Genomic DNA, 16144 nt, shown 5'->3' on the forward strand with positions numbered 1-16144 from the left:
ACATCCTACAGTCCTACACATTCTACAGTCCTACACATTCTACAGTCCTACACATCCTACAGTACTACACATCCTACAGTCCTACATATCCTACACATCCTACACGTCCTACACATCCTACAGTCCTACACATCCTACACATCCTACAGTCCTACACATCCTACAGTCCTACACATCCTACGTATCCTACACATCCTACAGTCCTACATATCCTACACATCCTACAGTCCTACATATCCTACACATCCTACAGTCCTACATATCCTACACATCCTACAGTCCTACATATCCTACACATTCTACAGTCCTACATATCCTACACATCCTACAGTCCTACACATCCTACACATCCTACAGTCCTACATATCCTACACATCCTACAGTCCTACACATCCTACAGTCCTACACATCCTACATATCCTACACATCCTACAGTCCTACACATCCTACAGTCCTACACATCCTACACATCATACAGTCCTACATATCCTATTCATGGTGGTTTTTTGTTCTTGATTTATTGTGATGTTTCTTCTTGACTTGTTCAAAGAAGACTTGTACAACCCATGGGGGCATTACCTTGTTATTTCGGGCTTTACATTTGATTTGAAAAACCTCATATCATAAAAACATCATCATACATAAAACAACAATTAATCAATTGTATTTACTATCATTATATGAAGAATTCCATGGTTTATTGTAAATTACAGATCTTGCCTCTGATTGGGACTGATAATTCTGCTGTATTGAGGTGTTGAACCCATCTTATTACCATCTCAGTGCTACACATCCTACAGTCCTACACATCCTACAGTCCTACACATCCTACAGTCCTACACATTCTACAGTCCTACACATCCTACAGTCCTACACATCCTACAGTCCTACACATCCTACACATCCTACAGTCCTACACATCCTACAGTCTTACACATCCTACATATCCTACACATCCTACATATCCTACAGTCCTACACATCCTACAGTCCTACACATCCTACAGTACTACACATCCTACAGTCCTACACATCCTACACATCCTACAGTCCTACACATCCTACAGTCTTACACATCCTACATATCCTACACATCCTACAGTCCTACATATCCTACACATTCTACAGTCCTACATATCCTACACATCCTACAGTCCTACATATCCTACACATCCTACAGTCCTACACATCCTACAGTCCTACATATCCTACACATCCTACAGTCCTACACATCCTACAGTCCTACATATCCTACAGTCCTACACATCCTACACATCCTACAGTCCTACACATCCTACACATCCTACAGTCCTACACATCCTACACATCATACAGTCCTACATATCCTACACATCCTACAGTCCTACATATCCTACACATCCTACAGTCCTACATATCCTACACATCCTACAGTCCTACAGTCCTACACATCCTACAGTCCTACAGTCCTACACATCCTACACATCCTACAGTCCTACAGTCCTACAGTCCTACACATCCTACACATCCTACAGTCCTACACATCCTACAGTCCTACACATCCTACACATCCTACAGTCCTACACATCCTACACATCCTACAGTCCTACACATCCTACACATCCTACAGTCCTACACATCCTACACATCCTACAGTCCTACACATCCTACACATCCTACAGTCCTACACATCCTACACATCCTACAGTTCTACATATTCTACACATCCTACAGTCCTACACATCCTACAGTCCTACACATCCTACAGTCCTACATATCCTACCCATCCTACAGTCCTACACATCCTACACATCCTACAGTCCTACAGTCCTACACATCCTACAGTCCTACACATCCTACACATCCTACAGTCCTACATATCCTACACATCCTACACATCCTACAGTCCTACACATCCTACAGTCCTACATATCCTACAGTCCTACACATCCTACACATCCTACAGTCCTACACATCCTACACATCCTACAGTCCTACACATCCTACACATCCTACAGTCATACACATCCTACAGTCCTACACATCCTACACATCCTACACATCCTACACATCCTACAGTCCTACACATCCTACAGTCCTACACATCCTACACATCCTACAGTCCTACACATCCTACACATCCTACAGTCCTACACATCCTACAGTCCTACATATCCTACACATCCTACAGTCCTACATATCCTACACATCCTACACATCCTACAGTCCTACACATCCTACAGTCCTACATATCCTACACATCCTACAGTCCTACATATCCTACACATCCTACAGTCCTACACATCCTACACATCCTACAGTTCTACATATCCTACACATCCTACAGTCCTACATATCCTACAGTTCTACACATCCTACAGTCCTACAGTCCTACATATTCTACACATCCTACAGTCCTACACATCCTACAGTCCTACATATCCTACAGTCCTACACATCCTACAGTCCTACATATCCTACAGTCCTACACATCCTACAGTCCTACATATCATACAGTCTTACACATCCTAAAGTCCTACATATCCTAGTCCTACATATCCTACAGTCCTACATATCCTACTGTGTTACACATCCTACAGTCCTACACATCATAGTCCTACATATCATAGTCCTACATATCATACAGTCCTACATATCATACTCCTACATATCCTACAGTCCTACATATCATAGTCCTACATATCCTACAGTCCTACACATCCTACAGTCCTACACATCATGGTCCTACATATCATAGTCCTACATATCATAGTGCTACATATCATAGTCCTACTATCCTACAGTCCTACACATCCTACAGTCCTACATATCATAGTCCTACATATCATAGTCCTACATATCCTACAGTCCTACATATCATAGTCCTACATATCATAGTCCTACATATCCTACAGTCCTACATATCATAGTCCTACATATCATAGTCCTACATATCCTACAGTCCTACATATCATAGTCCTACATATCCTACAGTTCTACATATCATAGTCCTACATATCATAGTCCTACATATCATAGTCCTACATATCCTACAGTCCTACATATTCTACAGTTCTACACATCCTACAGTCCTACACATCCTACAGTCCTACACATCCTACACATCCTACAGTCCTACACATCCTACAGTCCTACACATCCTACACATCCTACACATCCTACAGTCCTACAGTCCTACATATCCTACAGTCCTACACATCCTACACATCCTACAGTCCTACACATCCTACACATCCTACAGTCCTACACATCCTACAGTCCTACATATTCTACATTCAAACTGTTGGAACTCCCCTGCTCCTGGAAAGCTGCTACTGTTGTACCTCTGTTTAAAGGGTTATGATCAGACTGATCCTATTTGTTATAGGCCTGTTTCTATCTTGCCCTGTATATCCATAACAGGGGGGCAACAGTGGCTTGGGAGCTAGAGCAGTCATCTGGAGGTTCCCGGTTCGATTCCCGCTCCTCCCGAGCAGCGTGTCGAAGTGTCCTTGAGCAAGACACTTAATCCTTAATTGCTCCTGATGAGCAGGTTGGCACCTTGCATGGTTGCCTCCACAGTCGGCGTGTGAATGTGTGAATTAATGGGTAAAGATGTGAGGAACAGTATGTACGGAGATATAGTATCACTATCTACAGATGTGTAAAACGGATTATATGCAGTGTAACGGTGTCTGGCAGTGTGAACGTCAACTTGTCAGTTGAAAAGATTAGCACCAGGATAGTTTACCAGATGTTGTCGCTTTTGGGATTTTGTACATACCCATTTATTAACAACAATATCAAATGAGGACTATTACTATACGATGTACAAAACTATATAAATAAAAGGGTGATTCACAAACACTAACCACATCGTTACTAGAGAACTAATTATGAGTTGACGCTTGACGCTGCTGTCAGATGTCAGGTGAAGCAGGAAGTGAAATCACTGGCTCAGGGTAAATAAAACCCAACCTGTAGCTACATTAGGCACAAACAATGGAGCGCCACCCAGTGACCTAACACGGCACTGCAACCAAACAACAAGGACCGTTACAGCAGGTATGTACCTAGACAGATGTAGATATATATATAAACGGTAAGAATAAATATATACTATATATATACTACAAAGCTGGGTAGTAAGTGCCATGGACAAGTGGACCAGTGTACTCCCTCGCTCTTGGCTGAATCTTGTTTTGGGTGGTGATGTAAAAACACCTGCATCATAGCAGGCTCAGGATGGGCAAAGTAGTCTATAGCCTGTTCATCCCTGTCTCTCCTCCACAACCTGGCTTGACTAGACATAAGGAGAGAGAGATGATTACAATTAAGTGGTACATTCAGGTCCAGAATTGTTGGAATTATTACCAGTATGGTATTAAACAATACCATACTGGTAATGAGCAAATAGTTGTTTATTCAATGAATGCATGAGCTGTTCCATCTTATTTCATTTGATACTAACTACTCAGTTCATACAGATTTCAAGTATTCAAATATCAATGATGAATATTGCATAAGGTTTACTCAGTTAACACTTTGATCGCCGGGGTTAAATTCATAATTTACCATCCCTCGCCAGCCCTATTTAACATGGAGAAGTTCCCCTTCTTTGCAGGGCTATAACTTTTTAAATTGTATTGCTAAATTGACATTACTATGGCCCATTCAACGTCCTATATCTATTGTTCAGGGTGTAGCAACGTTATACTTTTTCATTCACATATTCATACTAAAATACGGTCTAAAGTATAAGTATGTTTTTATCGTTTTCTGCAGCTTTCTCCAGAACTTGATTTATAGCCCCAAATGCATTATATTGATGATGAAATACAGTTTGGTAGGAATCTGTGCGAGATAAAAAAAATTCAACTGGACGTGCTTCTAGGAGTTACTACGTATGATCTGATGATGACCGGATGGGGGGGGGTCGTTTATAATTCCGTGGCCAACGTTAGATGATTCATCTAGTGTGGGTGATATGATCATTAGAGCAGTTAGTATCGAAGACGTTAAAAAATAACGCTGAAACTCACCGTAGCTTCCTCGCGCAGTTGGGAGATGAGCGTGGAACAGAAATTTTTCTATTATGGGATGTAGAAATATCCGATCCATTTCCAGGTTGTATATACGTCCAAATCATGTTGTTTATCGAGTTATTGGTAACGGATTGCTATCCGTTGTGATCAGCTCGAGTCCTGGGACTATTAGCGAGTGATCGGACCGAATTGAAATGAGCACCAGCTTCCACTTCCTGTTTCTGCCCTGGGCGATCCGCCGATCGGCCACCAGATGGCGCTCTTGAACCGTTGGAGAGTTGAGAGGGGCTCAACAGTACATCTCATGTCTCCGGGGGAGAAATATGATTTCGATCACAGATTTTTGAAATATTGATATCAAAGACGCTGTCCAGCGTCTCCGGCAGAATGAGCATGGCGGGGAAAGACGTGTTTCAGCGTTTTCGGCGATTAAAGTGTTAATAGATCACCTTCTTGTTTTATATTCATGTTCAGAGAGGAGTAATAGTTAGATCTTTGTATGTGATTTATATGGCAATTAAATCAATGGTGTGTTTGTTTGGGGAGTTTGACCTACAGTTAATGTGCCTACCATGTGAAGGTGCATGATCAATGGACAGCACAAAAACAATTTGTGTAGGTGGAGACTAGAGCTACCACAGATAGTAATAAGTTATTAAGAGTAAGTAATCCATACCATATATATCCTAATAGTTACCTTATTACCATACTTGGCTGAAAATAAACTTTGCTGCCTGTTGTGAATGTGTTTTCCCCTGTAGGCTAATACATAAGTAGGCATACATTTTTGCAGTTGAGGAAAAATGTGCAGTTGAGTAGGCTATTATGTGCTGTGTTTTTATGTCTTCCATCGAGGACCACCTTGGAAATAAGTGTTTTAATGAATGCTTTTAGGTGATATCCTCAGGAATACAAATTGATCAAGATAATTCGTTTTTATGATGTGTTTTTAATTTCCAAATAAATCTAATAAAAAAAAGCAGTTATTGCAGTTGAGCTACAGGTGTTGTATATTATACAGCCTTTTCATGCATCTTTATCAAGGGAACCCTTATCCTAATGATTTAAAAAATAATATTATGATGATACGATATGGACCTAGTAGTTGGGTCATCTGTGGCACTTCATTTCTCAATGGATTTGTCATCTAGGAGAGTTGATAAACTAATTTAGCCAGGGTGTATTTTTTAAAAAGGCGGGGGAAATTTGTGAGAGACCAAAATCCAAAATGGCTGCTGTGGAAATTAACTTTTAAATGGTTTGACCTACAATGATGCACAATACATGGTACCAGCCCCCTCTCAGACATGTACCAGCCCCCTCTCAGTCATGTACCAGCCCCCTCTCAGTCATGTATACCAGCCCCCTCTCAGTCATCTACCAGCCCCCTCTCAGTCATGTACCACAGCCCCCTCTCAGTCATGTACCACAGCCCCCTCTCAGTCATGTACCACAGCCCCATCTGAGTCATGTACCAGCCCCCTCTCAGGCATGTACCAGCCCCCTCTCAGTCATGTATACCAGCCCCCTCTCAGTCATGTACCACAGCCCCCTCTCAGTCATGTACCACAGCCCCATCTGAGTCATGTACCAGCCCCCTCTCAGTCATGTATACCAGCCCCCTCTCAGTCCTGTATACCAGCCCCCTCTCAGTCATGTACCAGCCCCCTCTCAGTCATGTACCACAGCCCCCTCTCAGTCATGTACCAGCCCCCTCTCAGTCATGTACCAGCCCCCTCTCAGTCATGTACCACAGCCCCCTCTCAGTCATGTACCACAGCCCCCTCTCAGTCATGTACCAGCCCCCTCTCAGTCATGTACGAGCCTCCTCTCAGTCATGTATACCAGCCCCCTCTCAGTCCTGTATACCAGCCCCCTCTCAGTCATGTACCAGCCCCTCTCAGTCATGTACCACAGCCCCCTCTCAGGCATGTACCAGCCCCCTCTCAGTCATGTACCAGCCCCCTCTCAGTCATGTATACCAGCCCCCTCTCAGTCGTCTACCAGCCCCCTCTCAGCCATGTACCACAGCCCCCTCTCAGTCATGTACCACAGCCCCATCTGAGTCATGTACCAGCCCCCTCTCAGTCATGTACCAGCCCCCTCTCAGTCATGTATACCAGCCCCATCTCAGTCCTGTATACCAGCCCCCTCTCAGTCATGTACCAGCCCCCTCTCAGTCATGTACCACAGCCCCCTCTCAGTCATGTACCAGCCCCCTCTCAGTCATGTACCACAGCCCCCTCTCAGTCATGTACCACAGCCCCCTCTCAGTCATGTACCAGCCCCCTCTCAGTCATGTACCAGCCTCCTCTCAGTCATGTATACCAGCCCCCTCTCAGTCCTGTATACCAGCCCCCTCTCAGTCATGTACCAGCCCCCTCTCAGTCATGTACCACAGCCCCCTCTCAGTCATGTACCACAGCCCGATCTCAGTCATGTACCACAGCCCCACCTCAGTCATGTACCAGCCCCCTCTCAGTCATGTACCAGCCTCCTCTCAGTCCTATATACCAGCCCCCCTCTCAGTCATGTATACCAGCCGCCCTCTCAGTCATGTACCAGCCCCCTCTCAGTCATGTACCAGCCAGCCCCCTCTCAGTCATGTACCAGCCCCCTCTCAGTCATGTACCAGCCTCCTCTCAGTCCTATATACCAGCCCCCTCTCAGTCATATACCACAGCCCCCTCAGTCATGTAGCACAGCCCCCTCTCAGTCATGTACCACAGCCCCCTCTCAGTCATGTACCACAGCCCCATCTCAGTCATGTACCAGCCCCCATCTCAGTCATGTACCAGCCCCCCTCTTAGTCATGTACCCTGCACGACTGGCGGGGGAGTGCTTAGTAAGAGATGTGATTGGGCCAGCCCAGTGTCAGTCAGTACCAATGGGCTGCTGTCCCAGCCTAGTAGTGGGCAGGTCGTTGACCTGCCATGCCAGTGACACGCCCCTTTTCCAAGTTGGCAGCGCCATGTTTTTAAGCTGTGAGTTTGTGAGATTTTATGTATTTAAAATGTGTTTTTATGGCTTTTTTTATGGCTTTTTTTACTACACCTACTTGACATTGCCTTCATTCAGATACTGGCTGGACATAATCTGAAAATCTGCTTGGATTGCCTGCTTTCTGTCCGGTTTTCTGACATGCTTTCTCTGAGCTGAGGCCTACTCCATCTGCTCTACAAGCTGTAGCCTCCATATGCCCTGCTTTGTGAGCTAAGGCCTACTAGCCTTCCAACTAGCCTCCACCAGCCCTACAGCAGCTGCTTGGATTACCTGCTTTCTGTCCTGTTTGCTGACATCCTTCTGTGAGCTGAGGCCTACTCCATCTGCTCTACAAGCTAGCCTCCATCTGCCCTGCTTTGTGGGCTGAGGCCTACTAGCCTCCTTGCTGGCCTCTACCAGCCCTGCAGCAGCTAGCCTCCACCAGCCCTACAGCAGCTAGCCTCCACCAGCCCTGCAGCAGCTGGCCTCCTCCAGCAGCTAGCCTCCACCAGCCCTGCAGCAGCTAGCCTCCTCTAGCCCTGCAGCAGCTAGCCTCCACCAGCCCTGCAGCAGCCTCCTCTAGCCCTGAAGCAGCTAGCCTCCACCAGCCCTGCAGCAGCTAGCCCCCTCTAGCCCTGCAGCAGCTAGCCTCCACCAGCCCTGCAGCATACAGACTATGTGGCACTGCATATGTGGCACCTAGCTAAACTTAAGCTAACTAGCACCAAGATGTTCCCTACCATTTCTACAGGGGATTATCAAAAACTGCTTCAGAAGATTGCAGTGTGGAAATGGAAATATTCATATTAAAAGTGAATGTGGAAATTAATCAACAATACGGGGCGAACGGCACCACTATACAACATACTCAAAGCTCCATCTGGGCTCCAAAGAAACATGAGAGCTGTGTACTGGATAAGCCACCTGCCTGGAACCTTCTTGGTGCAAAGCCAAAGGAGATGAAAGAAAGAACAACAGGCAGAACTCTGAGCCCTGACATTACCAATATGACTGGCTGGCCTGCACTACCACTCCGACTCAGCACTTCTTCCACCCCCCTACAACAGTGGTCAACTGCCAAAGGTAAAAATGCAGACAACTCCCCCCAAATACCCTGTGTGCAGCTGGCTAACAGATACACCCCACTGCTAGATGACAGACAGCATCTCAACAAGCTGGTTAACAGTGCAGCTTCTAGAAGACCCCAGAAGTATCTCCAACAACTCACCCAGAATGGTAAGAGCCATCTCAGAAAGGCAGATGGCTGTGCCTGAATTGCCTGAGTTTCTGATTGTGGGTGACGCAGCTGTAAATGATGTAAAATGCATAGGAAAGAGGAAAGCAAAAGTACTATGTTTTCCCAAAGACACAGTCTCTGATATGAATGACAGAATTTTGGATCTTGTCGCTGCACACCCAACAGTGAAAACCCTGATATTGGTACATGTGACACAGAAGATAAAAAGTCAGAAATCCTAAAACAGCATTTCACTGCTTTATTTAGCACACTCAGCTCCCTGAACATTGATGTGTGCATCAGTGGTCCAATGCCACCTATGAGAGGTGGAGATGAGCGTTTCAGCAGACTTTCTGTACTGAGCATGGCTTTCAACCACATGTATCAATGAATCTATGGTTTTTATTGACAATTTCCCAGTTTTTCTGGGATCGCAGACACCTTTTTGCAGATGGAATCCACCTGAACAAGCAGGTGCAAAACTGTTCTACTCCAATGTGTTCTACATGCTTGGTGTGCCTCCGCACAAGGTCGGAACACAAGTTTCCCAAACAACAGACAAACAACTATCTGCCGAGGTCGCGCCCGCCCCCCCCCCTCTGAGGCTGGTGGAGAGGATATCAAAACTACCGAACTCTCAGCTGGCAGCACTGATAGCGAGGCAGCTAGTGATGGAATCATAACAACTGAAGAACACAACAATCTCTGGGAGGAGATTGCGACAGAGAGGTCCATCATTGACAATGGGGAGGAGGACAGTGAGGATAAAGCTCCACCATTCTCTCCATCTTTCTCCCCGTCCCCAATACGTCTCCTTGAATTCACCAACGACATGAATGACTTGATAAACGCCGGAATTAAACTCACCCCCCTTATCAAACGCAAGGCCCCCGCAGCCGCCAACTCTGCCCCAGAAAGCGATATGCCCCCCACCCTTTCCTCCTCCACAGCGCTGTCGAAATCACACTCTGGTGGCCTCCCAGCTGACAAGCCCAGCTCCAAATGGTTTAGAAAATACATTTGATTACTGATATCAACAGGGTCCTATGTGCCTAGCAACAAACATGTATGGACCCCACGCGCCGGGAGATCAAAGGGAGGGTGTCTGTATTGTCAGGCCCACAGGCTCCCCTTTGAACCCGCCTGTCATCAGTGATTCTCCGTCTGTCACCAATATCCTAGACCCGCTTTGCAAATCCAAGGGCCTTCATTTTCTACACATAAATACTCGAAGTCTTCTCCCCAAGCTTCATGAACTCCGGATTATCTCCAGTCAGAGTAAAGTATCTATAATCTGCTGCTGTGAAACCTGGCTGGATGACTCAATAACAGACTCCGAAATTGAAATAGAACATTTTATTGTTGTTAGGAAAGATAGGAGCCGCAAAGGCGGTGGTGTCTGTGTTTATGTTAAGGCAGATTTGGATTTTAATGTGAACGGACCTAAATAATGATTTGATTGAGGCGGTGTGGTTGGATATTACTCTTCCTAGGAGTAAGCCTATTTTATTGGGAGCGTGTTATCGTCCACCCAACCAAAACCATTTCTATGAGCTACTAGAAGAGGTATGTTCAAACGGTGAAGGTTTTGCTAAGGCAGAAGTTATCATTCTAGGAGATCTGAACACGGACATTATCAAGAAAGACACTGCAATCTTTAAAGCCTTTGTTAATTTCTGCAGAATGTTTGATCTTCTTCAGATAATAAGAGATCCCACGAGAGTCACAACCACAACCCAAACTATTATAGACCTTATTGTGGTGTCCGACAGGAGTAGGATTATCAACAGTGGCGTGATTGATTATAGCCTCAGTGACCACTCTATGATTTTCGCCACCACAAAGATCCAGATTTTTTTTTTAATTGCCATAATTCAGTCAAAATTAGTTTGCTGAAAAAGTATAGTAAATACTCTCTCATTGAGAATATGACCAAAGTAGATTGGTCTAATGTTCTGAATTGTGTTGATGTCGACAAGGCATGGGTCAACTTCAAATCAGCTTATTTTTTTTAAATAGTAGATAGTTTGGCCCCATTTAAGATAGTTAGAATCAAACAACGTACAGAGCCATGGGTAACTGATGACATTTTAAAGTTGATTTAAGTTAAGGAATTTAAGTTTTATTTATTTTAAGAAACAGGACAATAAAACTAGCTAAGAAATCCTTTATGTGTGAAAAGCTAGTAGAACATAAAAAATATTCACGCAAGCTGTGGAAATCCCTGAAAGAGTTGGGTTACAGCAAAAATAAATAAACAAAACCCAGCAGCTTTAGCCTGGATATAAAAGGTTCTACTATATCTGATAAGGTGGAAGTGGCAGAATGCCTAAATTACTATTTTACTTCTGTGGCAAGCAACCTGGTTAAGGAGCTTCCTTGCCACTCTGGCACATATGGTGCATCACATGTTCAGAGTTTTTATCGTCAACAAGGGCTTCAAGCCAACTCCTTTCATTTTAGCAGGGTAATGGAGAGTACTGTTCTCAAGAGGCTAAATTAATTAAAAGACAACAAAGCCACAGGTCTAGATAATATACCGGCCAGGTTCTTAAGGGATGCAGCTGAGTGCATTTCACCTGTGGTAACTCATATCATTAATCTCTCCATAGAACAGGGCAAGGTACCTTCTGATTTTAAAAGTGCTAGAGTCATCCCCCTCCATAAGAAGGGAAAAACATCTGAAAAGGGTAACTACAGACCAATTTCAGTTTTAAGTTCTATCCAAGGTCATGGAAAAGATTATTCACAAGCAGATTAATGCATTTTTAACAGGTCACAATATTTAATTCAAACTTCAGTCAGGTTTTAGACGATCCCACTCTACGGAAACATGCCTCCTCTATTTAATGGACCGCATCAGAAAAGAGGTTGACACAGGCCACTTTTGTGGAATGGTCATGCTCGACCTCCTAAAGGCCTTTGATACGGTCGACCATGGCATCCTGCTAATGAAATTAAAGGCCATAGGCTTCAGCAGGTTGTCAATTGAATGGGTAAACTCCTACCTTTCGGGAAGCACCCAAATGGTCGAAATAAATTGTACCTTTTCCTCCCCCAAGAATGTTAGCTGTGGGGTGCCTCAAGGGAGTGTGCTATGTTAAATGTATTATTATTACCGGGAGATTTCCGTGAACAGTGAAGACACGTCACAGTTTCTACAAGCCGCAACCGAACGTTTGCATATAGTAAACTCTGAAGAAACGTGAAAATGGCTGTAGCAGGAACAATACACCAGCAGATTATATTCGATGGAAAAGAAGATAGATATGATCTGTGGGAGACGAGATTCCTTAGCCGTTTACACATTCTGAAGCTAAAAGACACGATTTTGCGAGCGCCCATTGGTGAAGCTACATTAGCTGCAGACGCAGCGAGGAATGCAGACTTACGCCCAATTAGTGAATGCGCTAGACGATAAGAGCCTTTCATTGATAAGACATGATGCGGCCGATGATGGGAGGAAACCCCTGCAATTATTGAGGGAGCATTATTCGGGAAAAAGCAAGCCCAGGATTCTAAACCTGTACACATCATTGACCACCATACAAATGGAAGACAATGAGACTGTGACTGATTACAGGATAAGGGCTGAGAATATAATTTCAGCTCTTCATGATGCAGGAGAGAACATGAGTGATGGGCTGCTTGCAGCCACTATTCTGAATGGATTACCAGACTCATTTAGGCCACTAGCTGTCCATGTAACACAGAATGAGGACAATGTTACATTCAAAGACTTCAAGAGAAGACTAAGAGTCTATGAAGAGTCTGAGAAAATGAGGACAACTGGCACTGCATATACGGACAGTGTGATGAAGACTAGCACAAGGCAAAGCAAACAAGGCACCAAGACATATAGGAAGGATGGGGAAGCCACTCTGACATGTTACAGGTGTGGAGAAAGAGGACACACTCGAAACAGGTGCACCCGAAAAGTGTGGTGCAGTCACTGCAAGAGCAACACACACAGAGTCCCTGTGCAGGAAAAAGGGAAAAGAAGGAGCAAGAAAGGTCGCAGAGGTGGTCACCGACGACGACGATCAATGCTTCATGGCCAAGCATGCAAACAACGAGAGGCCGTCAGCCAACGTGAAGAAAAAGGGGATCATGGTGGACGCCGGAGCGACATCCCACATCGTGAATGATATTGCGAAGTTCAAGAGCTTTGACAACACATTCCAGCCTGACACCCACTCAATGGAGCTGGCAGATGGGACCAAGTGCAGTGGGTTGGCACAACGCAGAGGAACGGCGCTGATCTACCTACTAGACAACGAGGGGCGGCAACAAAGAGCACAGCTACAGGATGCACTGTATATGCCGACGTATCCACATGACATTCTCAGTGGCAAGAGCAACCAATGCAGGAGCCACATGATCGCCAAGAAGGGCAACATGTTTGACCTCCATGAAAGTGGTAATCTGTTTTATTTGCCAACTGTTCATAAAAAATTTGATACATGCAATATATGTCATGACATGCAAACTTGGCATGAAATATTGGGTCATTGCAATTATGAGGATGTACAAAAGTTATGGGTGTGGTAAAAGGTATGGAGATAAGAGGCAGTGCAGTCAGGCCAGCACAGCTGTGTGAAATATGTACAAAAGGTAAATTCACCCAGACAAGGAATAGGGAGCCGGACAGAAAGGCTACAGAACCTTTACAGATGGTCCACACTGATTTAGCCGGTCCCATGAGAACCCCAAGCTTAGAAGGTCATAAGTATGCACAGTATTTTACAGACGACTACTCGGGTGCCATGACTGTGTATTTTCTCAAATCCAAAAGTGATGCAGTACACGCCACAGAGAGGTACTTGGCAGACTCAGCCCCTTATGGAAAAGTGAAATGTTTACGATCTGATAATGGAGGTGAATTTACAAGCAAGGAATTCAAAGCACTGTTAACCAAAAATAGGATTAAGCATGAGACATCTGCACCCTATTCACCTCACCAAAATGGCACAGCAGAGAGAGGTTGGCGAACCCTCTATGAAATGGGCAGCTGTATGCTGTTAGACAGTAAGTTGCCAGACAAGCTGTGGAGTTATGCTGTACAGACAGCAGCCTATGTGAGAAACAGGTGCTATGGTAGACGCACAAAGAAGACACCATATGAGATGCTCACAGGCAAGAAACCAAACATGTCCAAACTTCAGAAATTCGGATCTGTATGTTTTGCCTACACACAAGAGAAAGGGAAGTTAGATCCCAGATGTGAGCAGGGTCTTTTTATTGGCTATGACAAAAACAGCCCAGCTTATCTTGTGTACTATCCAGACACAGAGAAGGTCAGAAAACACAGGTTAGTGAAATTCACAAATGAGACAGCCAAAGAAAAAGAAACACAGACACATGGATCACACATTGAATATCAGGACAGAGGTGCACAGTTACACCCCAGGATCCTTGAAAATGAGGGAAATGATGATGAAAAAATGGAAAATGCATCAGGTCAAAGTGTTCAAAGTGATGTTTCTGAGGCTAAATGTGAACAGCCTAGCATTGAGTGTCAGGGTAGAAGGTACCCACCTAGAGTTAGGAGAAAGCCAGTGTACCTTCAGGATTATGTGACTGAGGATACAGCAGACAGACTGGTAACATGTGTAGACTCTTGTTATAGAGCAGTTTGTGACATACCACAAAATTACCAGGATGCCATAAGCTTAACCAAGTCACATCTGTGGGTAGACGCAATGAATGATGAAATACAGTCACTGAAAGAGAATGACACATTCAAGATCACCCAGTTGCCACCAGGCAAAAAGGCAGTGGGGGCGAGGTGGGTCTATGCTCTCAAGAGTGATACTGATGGATCAGACAAATGTAAAGCAAGATTTGTGGCAAAAGGTTACAGCCAAAAGCAAGGTATTGACTACGAGGAAACATTCTCACCTACAGTTGACATGACAACGGTTAGAGTGGTCATGCAAAAGGCAGTGCAGGAAGATTTATTTTTACATCAATTGGATGTCAAAACTGCATACCTGCATGCACCAATTGATCGTGAGGTCTATGTGGAACAACCTGAAGGTTATGAGATAAAGTCAGAAACAGGAGAAAAGCTAGTATGCAAATTACAGAAATCCCTATACGGTCTAAAGCAGTCAGGCAGAAACTGGAGTGCTCTGTTACATGCATATCTTACTGAGAATGGTTTTGAACAAAATCCTGCTCATAACTGCCAATACACAAGGGAAAAACAAAATGAAAAAGTGATTCTAATTGTATTTGTTGATGATTTAATCATTGCTGGTAACAATGAGGAGGTTGTGAAAGGTGTCAAAATTATGCTTGCTGAGAGGTTTAAAATGAAGGATCTGGGAAAATTAAAACATTTTCTAGGGATAGATTTTAACCAGTCAGAGGGTCAAGTCACAATGTCACAACAGAGGTATGTGAACAAAATCCTCTCCAGATTTGGAATGCAAGAGTGTAGGTCCAGAGAGACCCCATGTGAATCAAAACTTGAATACACAGAAAATGCAGAAAGATTTGGAGACCCGAGGATGTATAGAGAGGCAGTGGGAAGTTTGATCTATTTGGCTACATGCACTAGACCAGATTTAAGTTTTGTAGTCAGTAAACTTTCCCAGCATCTTTCTGAACCAAGTGAAGAGCATTGGAACACTGTAAAACATGTGTTCAGGTATCTTAAGGGTACAACAGACCGTGGCTTATGTTTTAGAAATAATGATACAGGTGAACTAGGCCTAATAGTCCACAGTGATAATGACTGGGCATCAGACGTTGTAGACAGACGTAGTACCACAGGGTACTGTGTCAGTCTAAGTGAGAGAAGCTCTCTCATTTCATGGAAGAGTAGAAGACAACCAACAGTTTCACTTTCTACCTGCGAGGCAGAATACATGGCCTTAGCATCAGCCATACAGGAG

This window comes from Notolepis coatsorum (genome assembly GCF_963971535.1).
Source record: "Notolepis coatsorum genome assembly, chromosome: 7".
In the NCBI taxonomy this organism is placed as follows: domain Eukaryota; kingdom Metazoa; phylum Chordata; class Actinopteri; order Aulopiformes; family Paralepididae; genus Notolepis; species Notolepis coatsorum.